General features: G+C 40.5%; 1 protein-coding gene across 1 annotated transcript in view; it reads left to right on the forward strand.

The window, feature by feature from the left end:
- LOC125244526 (zinc finger protein 271-like) overlaps positions 1–2,195 on the forward strand; it is a 34,585-nt gene extending 32,390 nt beyond the window's left edge. The window contains exons 6-8 of the mRNA XM_048154595.1: positions 174–415; positions 550–643; positions 869–2,195. The gene's annotated coding sequence lies outside the window, so the exon portion shown is untranslated. The remainder of the gene's footprint in view (positions 1–173; positions 416–549; positions 644–868) is intronic.
- Positions 2,196–8,410: the final 6,215 nt, after the last annotated feature.

The following is an 8,410-nucleotide window of genomic DNA, read 5'->3' on the forward strand; positions in this document are numbered from 1 at the left end:
TTGCCTGAAAGAGGATAAGTGAGGAAATAGGACAATCTGGTAAATTGTAAAACGCTTTGCATGATTTTAGCTGTTGATACTAGCCCGCCTGCTAGCTAGCAAAAGCTGGCCGGCATAACCAAGCTAAATTGCCACTACTAGTTTCCAACTGACAAGATGATGTGTTTATTCAGAGGATCTGTGCAGAAAGAGATGGAAGAGTCTGAAGGACACATATTTGAAAGAGGAGAAAGGAGACTGAGAAAAGAAGTGGGTCAGCAGCAGAGTCAGCCAAAGGTTGGAAGTACTCTGCGGTCCTGTCCTTCCTCGACCCCTTCGAGCGGGAATATGGAGAGTAGGGACGGGGATGAGCAGACCGCTGGGTATGACTGCTCAGATCAGGCAGTAGCAGCAGCAGGGCTATCGGAGACAGGAGGTGTGTTGACAAGTGTAGCCACACACAGAAAAACTATTGTGTATTATTATATTTTAGGTGAACAATGAAAGGATCTCTCTAACCAGTGCAATATGCAAATGTGTTGTATTAAATATGTATTATTGTCATGGCAGAGCCAGCTGATTTTTTTGGAAGGCAGTGATCCTGGGTCCCCTCCACCAGAGCCCGAGTCCCCTCTGCCACAGCCTGCAGCTGCTGTACCCACAGGTGTGTACAGACATTTATTCATTTGCCGACATGCTTCCAATAAACAGTATTCATTTCTGCTCAATAGAGTTTAGAGTTATTGCTCATTTGCACTGCCAGTCTTATTTGAGATTTTTAATACAAAAAATGTTATAATTTTGTTTTGTTTTCAGTTAATCTTTTCTGTGAACATCTTAAAATCAGGTTTCAGCTTTAAACCTTTTCATTGCACCATTTTCTTTACAGTACCACCAACGAGGAGGAGGAGAAGGCCCCGGGAGGAGCCCATTAATTGAGAAGGAGCTGTTGGCAGCACTGAAATCCAGGCCTCAACCTCCTCCCTGCTCCGAGGACGAGCATTTTCTTTTGAGTCTGCTTCCGTCCCTGCAGAAGTTGCAACCTCAGACGAAGGAATTTGTCAAATCTCAAATTCATAAATTAATTTATGAAAGCAGCACTGTTCTGCTTAATTTGAAGACATTGGAGCCTACAGAGTAGTTTTTTTTTTAATTAAATGAGGCAGCAATCTCTGCAGGGATTGAAACAGACTTTGTCTCCTTTCTCCTCTTTCATTTGTGTCCCTCACTATTCCATCATCCCTCTTCCAATGCATGGTCCTTTTTTATTCCTGTCTCACATGTAAGTAGTTCAAATGTTATTTTTATATTATTAAAGTTATTATTAATGTTAATTTGTCATTTTTATGTTTTTATTAATTCTATATTTGTAGTGACCAAAGGTTTGGTGTGGTAAACAACAGAGTAAACCATTATATTTCTCACAGGAAACATTATTTCCATATTCCAGTCTGATTTAAAAAAAGTAATTTTATTTATTCAGTAAGATTAGATTACTTATGGCAAACATTTGTTTATTTGTACTATGTCATATTGCAAAAACACAGTATAGCAAGACAACAAATAATTGTTTCTTTTTTAAACAGACCTGTGCAAAAAATTATTTAAAGTTGTACTATTTATCATATTTTAATCACTTCACCTTATCAACTGTTGTGGACAACCTGCCACTCAGCAAAAGTTAGTGTTATGTGACAGTTCTGACTCAGGAAATAAATAAATGTGCATGTTGTGATGGAGCTGACGAGGCCTGGAACCAAGGCAACAGCAGAGTCACTTTGGAACCTCCTGATAAGTGCAAGTGAGTTGAGGTGCAGCCATTACCTGCAAACAGGGAAAACACAGGAGAACAACACTTTACAATCCAAGGTATGTTTATAAAAGAGATAAGTTAAGATCTTTGTGGTTTTGTGGGTGGCTCTTAAAAGAGCCGTTGTGGGTCAGTCCTTGGGAGGACATGATAGAAAAAATTATTCAGTGGGCTGCCATGAGACTGCTCCCTCCGCAGAAAAGTGGGCCATAAAGGTGTCTCTCACCTGGAGTGCCTCTCTGGAGGAGTTATTGGCTGCAACCCGTCCCAGACCTGGCAGTGGCTCCTCTCCGGTGGCCACAACCTCCCTCACTGCAGGCGCCTGTCTCGCTGCTGAGGACCTTATAAAATTGTGGAGAACACGTCGCTGTAACACAGTTCGTAAACGGGAAGAAGGAGGTGGGAACCGGCGAACATTCAACAAAACTTTAATTCAAAATAAACAAAGAACAAAACGAAAGTAATGCCGGCAGACCCTCGCGGACGTCTGCCGGCCACACAAACATAATAAAACGTAAAATAAAGTCCAGGCCTGGTCCTCTCTCGTCCTTCACGGTCGTCGCTCCTCCTTTTATGCCTCCGGAGCTCCTCCGTGAGAGACTCGAGGCGCGCCTCGCAGGTAATGCTCATTATCACTCGCGCCAACGGCCTCGCGCCGTTCCCTCACGGCTCTCGCCCGCCCTGCTCGTCACAGTCGCCTTCACACATTTCTTCGCAACTTCAGGGTGGACCTCAATCAGGAGGCGGTACAGCCTCCACTGCGCAGACAGCATCCCAAAAGCATCCTCCACCACCAGCCAGGCTCGGGAGAGGCGGTAGTTGAAGATGTGCTTCTCTCTGGGAAGGACACGCCCAGGGAATGGACGCATCAGGTTTCTTCACACCGGGAAGGCCTCATCTGCAACAAAGACATTGGGCTGGGGTCCTCTGTGGTCCACTCCGGGTATTGGATGGTCAGGTGGCAGATGGAGTGTGCCACTACGAAGCTCCTGACCAAAGGCGGAGTTGGCCAGTATCCCACCATCACTCGTCCTGCCGTATCCCCCAACATCAATCACCCGGAAGCGACAGTGTGCATCCACAACTGCAAGGAGAACTATAGAAAAAGTTCCCTTGTAGTTGTGGAACTGGGATCCTGAGTTGGGGGGTGCCTTTAGAATGACGTGTTTGCCGTCCAGTGCTCCACAGCAGAGCGGGAAGTCCTCCACAATGGACCTCCAGTCATCTGTGGAGGGCACAGCCATAAACTTCCCCACCAGGCAGGCCCAGATGGCTTTGACCACTTTGGGGATGATGCTGCAGACTGTGGAGACACCAACCCTGAAGCTGCTGGCAATGGTCCTGAATGAGTCCCCAGTGAATCCCCATGTTATGCTTAAAATAGGTTCGGATCACCTCATGTTGTAGACAAATGTTAATTAATTCAACCAGAACAGAATATATTAGTATTTACCGACCGAAGACAGATGGACAGGCGCTCTGCAGCTGGAATTGAGCGCCTGTAGTTGGTGTCCTGGTACGAAATCCGCGCACCAATGCAGGCCAACAGGTCAAACTGGGACCGAGACAGACAGAAGTACAGCTGAAAGCAGCCGTCATCCAGACGCAGCTCCTGGAGTAAATGGTGAAACTCACCAAACTGGGAGCGTCTCTGGATAATCTCGTGAACCCAGACACGACGAGCCCGCCGACGCTGCTGATGGGCTTTCTGGAGTAAATAAAGCCAACCCACCCTCTCAGCAACATCCATATCTGCCATTATCTAGCAAGAAGGCCGGCAAAGGTAGCACGCCAGGCAGAAGCCCCTCCCTTGACGCGAATTTGCGTCTGACTTCAATGTTCAAGCGTCCAACTAGACGCGTCTGATGTGAATTTGACACGCGATTCACGTTCGCTGTGAACGCAGCATTAGTATTATTAGTAAATAACCTGTAACAAAGAAAAGAAAAATAAATACAATCAACCTAACCTAACTACTCCTAACAAAAACATAATATAAATGAGATTTAAACAAAAGGGCAGGTCTCCCCTACATTCCTACCACATTCTAAGAAAACAAATGATCAGAAGAAACTCAAAAACTCTGAGAAGACATTTTGGTCTGGTGGCTGGCAGGAAGTTTGAATTAGTGTGACCGGCCCAAAGGCGCACATCTCACTTCTGATGAGCGGAAGAGGCATTTTAAAAGAACCCCCCCGCTGATCAACCAATTACCGCAGGTAAGTGACAACTGACAACTCTCTTTTCAGGAGTGACAACTGCATTTAAATGTGGGAGTGAATTCCCTAAATTATTGGTCCATGTGTACGGAACTCGACTCCCTCTCGAAACTGCAATGATTGACACCGTAGTAACCATAGCAAAGTTCTGGCGTCTTGCCTGTTCTGTACCCGCTATTCTGACCGAAGAAATATTATAGTGACAAAAGACTCATTATGTTCAGCAATTTTAACAAGCACAGTCGACGGAATCATCATATTTTGATTATGCTTGGAAAGGCTGCTTCACAGAGTGCACTCTTGCATTGTTGCCATGTCCACCAATTTTAGATGTGGTTTAGGGCTTATTTAAGTGCTTAATCATGGTTTGGATTTATTTCAGTTTATTGTGGGTTCAATCTTGTTCGCTGTTTTTCTAGCAAGATCTGGCAACACAAATGAGTCAAGGCTCATACCACTTTGCCTGTGATTTATTGCAATGCACTGTCTGCACAAAAGAAAGAGAGAAATATTTCTAATGCATGTTAAAACACATCAATAACAATTAGTTGGTCAGTTCAGTTCCATAAACACTACTTAGAATTTTTGTAAATGTGGTTGAGTTAATTCAGTTGTAGAATGCGGTTGTCACCAGGCCTCCGAATTCATTCAAGTAACGAAAACAAAAAAATGAAAATGAATGAAATCCATTTCAAATGAAACTCTCATTTGAAATGGCCATTAACCAGTTAATAGAGTTATTTTATAGTTCAGTTTTAGAAGTCAGCTTATCTTATATATATATATATATATATATATATATATATATATATATATATATATATATATATATATATGTGTGTGTGTGATTTTTATGTATAACATTTTGTGTGTGTGTGTGTGTGTGTGTGTGTATTTTATGTAAATGTCTTTACACTTGACATTTTGGCGTGTGAACAGGACTTTTATTTTGGTGTGTCGATGTGACGTCATAAGGCTGCGCCGCGTTCCTGCGCCTGTGATTTGGCTGAAGAAAGGTTTTTTTTTTTTAAATAATTGTTTGCTTTTAAATACACTGAAAAACGTTCAGTACATTTTATAGTTATTTTCAAGAGATGTAAATGAATTAATTACTACTATTGAATAACATTGTAAGGCTCTTTAGTCTCTTTATTTAACTTTAGGGAACGATATTTTATATGGATAAAACGCATCCAACACAAACGTGCGTCTCGTTTCGCTCTCTGTATTATGAATCAGTGTATCTTAAACACGAGTTCAGTCACTGACAAGTAATAATGTAACAAACTGAGCTTTTAAACAGATAATGATTCACTGTTTCTAAACGCTTGTAATCGACTCACGTTGACGACACCTGCTGGTCAAAACACTGAGAGGGAAAAACACAACAGCTTTTACAAACAATTTTGTAAAAAATGTAAAACTCCACAATGTCAAGACATTGCATCTTAAACATTATAGATTACTATAGATAGACTATTAAACTTTATAGATTGTTTTATTAATAATATGTAGGCTTTTTAAAATCACAATATTTAGTACAAGGTTAAGAACAACAATTATAGAATTTATATTTTGGCATTTCTTTCTAATGTTAGCAAAGCAAAGAGACTGGATCAGTTTTGCAAATAATGTTTGAGTTTCTGCTATTAACTGGTGTTCAATATCTCTGTAGATGTAGCAACCACCCAGAATCCCTAAGAAAATAATGTCATTTATTACTCACTCAGTGAGGAGTCTATTGCCAGCAATGTCACTGTCACCTCTCAAGATCCAGAAAGGTACTAAAAACATATTTAAAACATTTCATGTGACTACAGTGGTTCTACCTTAATATTATTAAGTGATGAGAATACTTTTTGTGTGCCAAAAAAACAAAATAACGACTTTCTTCAACAATATAGTGATGGGCGATTTCAAAACATTGAAGCTTTACAAATCTTGTTTTGAATCCTGAGGAAATATAGTCCATTTGTTTGTGAATTGGGCTACACTGGTTGTGCTGTGTTTTTGACTCGCCAAGGAACAGTTCATAAAGAGTGCACTGACTAATGAGCTGATTGAGATGCACCCAGTTTGGATGTGTGTTTTTTTTTTTTTTTTTTTTCTCTCTCTCTCTCTCTCTCTCTCTGTAATTCTCCACATCTCTTCTTAGACACACACACAAAAAAAACTCCTGGTGAAGCAACTGAGATCGATGTGATGCACTATTATAAAGATGGTGTTTATTAAAGAGGAGAGTGAAGAACTGAAGATTGAAGAAACATTCAGTGTGAAACAAGAAGATACTGAGGAACAAACAGGTTGGTTTCATTCTCAAAGCTGAACTGTCATTTGATCCTTATTTAAATGTCCAGCTCTACAGAAATGAATGATATTTTTGAAGATTGTAATGTGAGTGTTATAGTAGGTACTATATAGTTTAGTCTATTGTTCTCTCACTTCACCAGTCACTTACTTTCATGTGTTACTGGAGAATTTTAATTTACATGATGTAACTCTGCAGGTTTCTACATTACAGTTTGGAGCAATCTGTTATCAGAAGTGACTGTGTCCAAGTAATGTCCATATTTCAGAAATGTACAGTTCTAAGATAATACAAATCATGTAGTTCGCTAACAAAATGTATTCATTTAGGCAGAAACTACGATCTCATTACAATATAAAGAACATTTAGCGTAGCATTGGTGCATGTTGATTCAGAGTTTGCATCATCTGAAGTCCTCGCAGGAGTTGGCGCAGTCTCTTCACATTAGTTGAGACATCTGAAGTGATCACAAGAGGCTGGATCCAAACTAGAGCTGGCGTAATCTCTAGTTAGAGCTATAGGTGGACATCTCGAGGTAGAAACAGAAAAGCAAATGGATGATTAGTGTAGCTGCTGTTCATAACATTTCAAATAATACGTAATCATGCACATTTGATCTGATATAACTAGAGCACAAGGTTATGAGATGCATAATGTGAATGCTTGGCAAAAGAAATGTGTCCCCGAACATTATCAGGAAGACTATTCCAGAATTTAGGAGCCAAATGCAAAAATGCTCTCCCTTCTTTAGTGGACTTAGGTATCCTAGGTACTACTAAAAATTTCAGTTTTGTGATCTTAAATTAGGTTTGATGATGACACATGCTGGACACCATCTGAGCCAAACAAGTTTATATTGGTCTCATCAGACCACAGGAGATGGTTCCAGTAATTCATGCTCTTGGACAGGATGTCTTCAGCAAACTGCTTGCGGGCTTTCTTGTGAGCCAGCTTCAGAAGAGGCCTCCTTCTGGGATGACAGACATGCAAACCGACTTGTTGCAGTGTGTGGCGTATGGTCTGAGCCCTGACAAGCTGACCTTCCCCTTCTGCAACCTCTAAAGCAATGCTGGCACTCATGAATCTTTTTTTGAAGCCAGCTTCTGCACCTGACACACAGCACAAGGTCTTAACTTCTTTGATTTAACTTCTTTGACCTGTTCCAAGTAGAACCTGTCTTGGAAAACCTCTCTATGACCCTGGTCACTGTGTTGTAACTCAGTTTTATGGTGTTACCAATCTTCTTATAGCCTAGGCCATCTAGGCTATAAGAGCAACAATTCTAATTCTCAAATCCTCAGAGAGTTCTTTGCCATGAGGTGCCATGTTGAACATCCAGTGATCAGTATGAGAGAATTGTACTCAAAGCACCAAATTTTATCTGCTTTAATACAAGATCCACACATTTGTATAGTCCTATCAAGCAGACAAAAACATGAACATGATGAATAGGACATTTGACTTGGCATGGTTAAACGACATACAACTGTTATCACTTAGGGCGTACTCACTTTTGTTGCCAGCTATTTAGACAATAATGGCTGTATGTTAAGTTATTTTCAGAGGACAGTAAATCTATACTGCTATACAAGCAGCACACTGACTACTCTAAAATATATCCAAGTTTCATTTCTATAGTATTGTCCCTGGAGAAGATATACTAAAATGGTTGCTGAAAAGAAAAGAACCGGTTCATACGAGTCGCATCAGATAATGAAGTTAAAGATGTGTTTTCTTGCCATTTTTTCGAGGGACAGTTTTTTTTTGTCATCACATCAAAGCACACCTGCTAAAATGTTATTATATACTATAGTTAACAACTCTTTCAATATTTGGTGTGATTATATTCAGACTTCAGACTATCATCACACCTGGGGGCATTCCCATAGCATCAGCTACACACAAATATAGCATCCTGTTACATACATATTCAAGATGTTTTTGGTATGTGTGCTGAAAATAAACTGAAGAGGTGACTGTGAATAATTGAAGAGTACACAGCAGTGTGGGTGGTATAGGTGGTATACAGCATAGTAGGATGTACATGGTTTGTTTTGTTTTTGTTTTTGTTTTATGGTTAACTTTTATTTGTCT

This window comes from Megalobrama amblycephala, linkage group LG14 (genome assembly GCF_018812025.1).
Source record: "Megalobrama amblycephala isolate DHTTF-2021 linkage group LG14, ASM1881202v1, whole genome shotgun sequence".
Classification (NCBI taxonomy): domain Eukaryota; kingdom Metazoa; phylum Chordata; class Actinopteri; order Cypriniformes; family Xenocyprididae; genus Megalobrama; species Megalobrama amblycephala.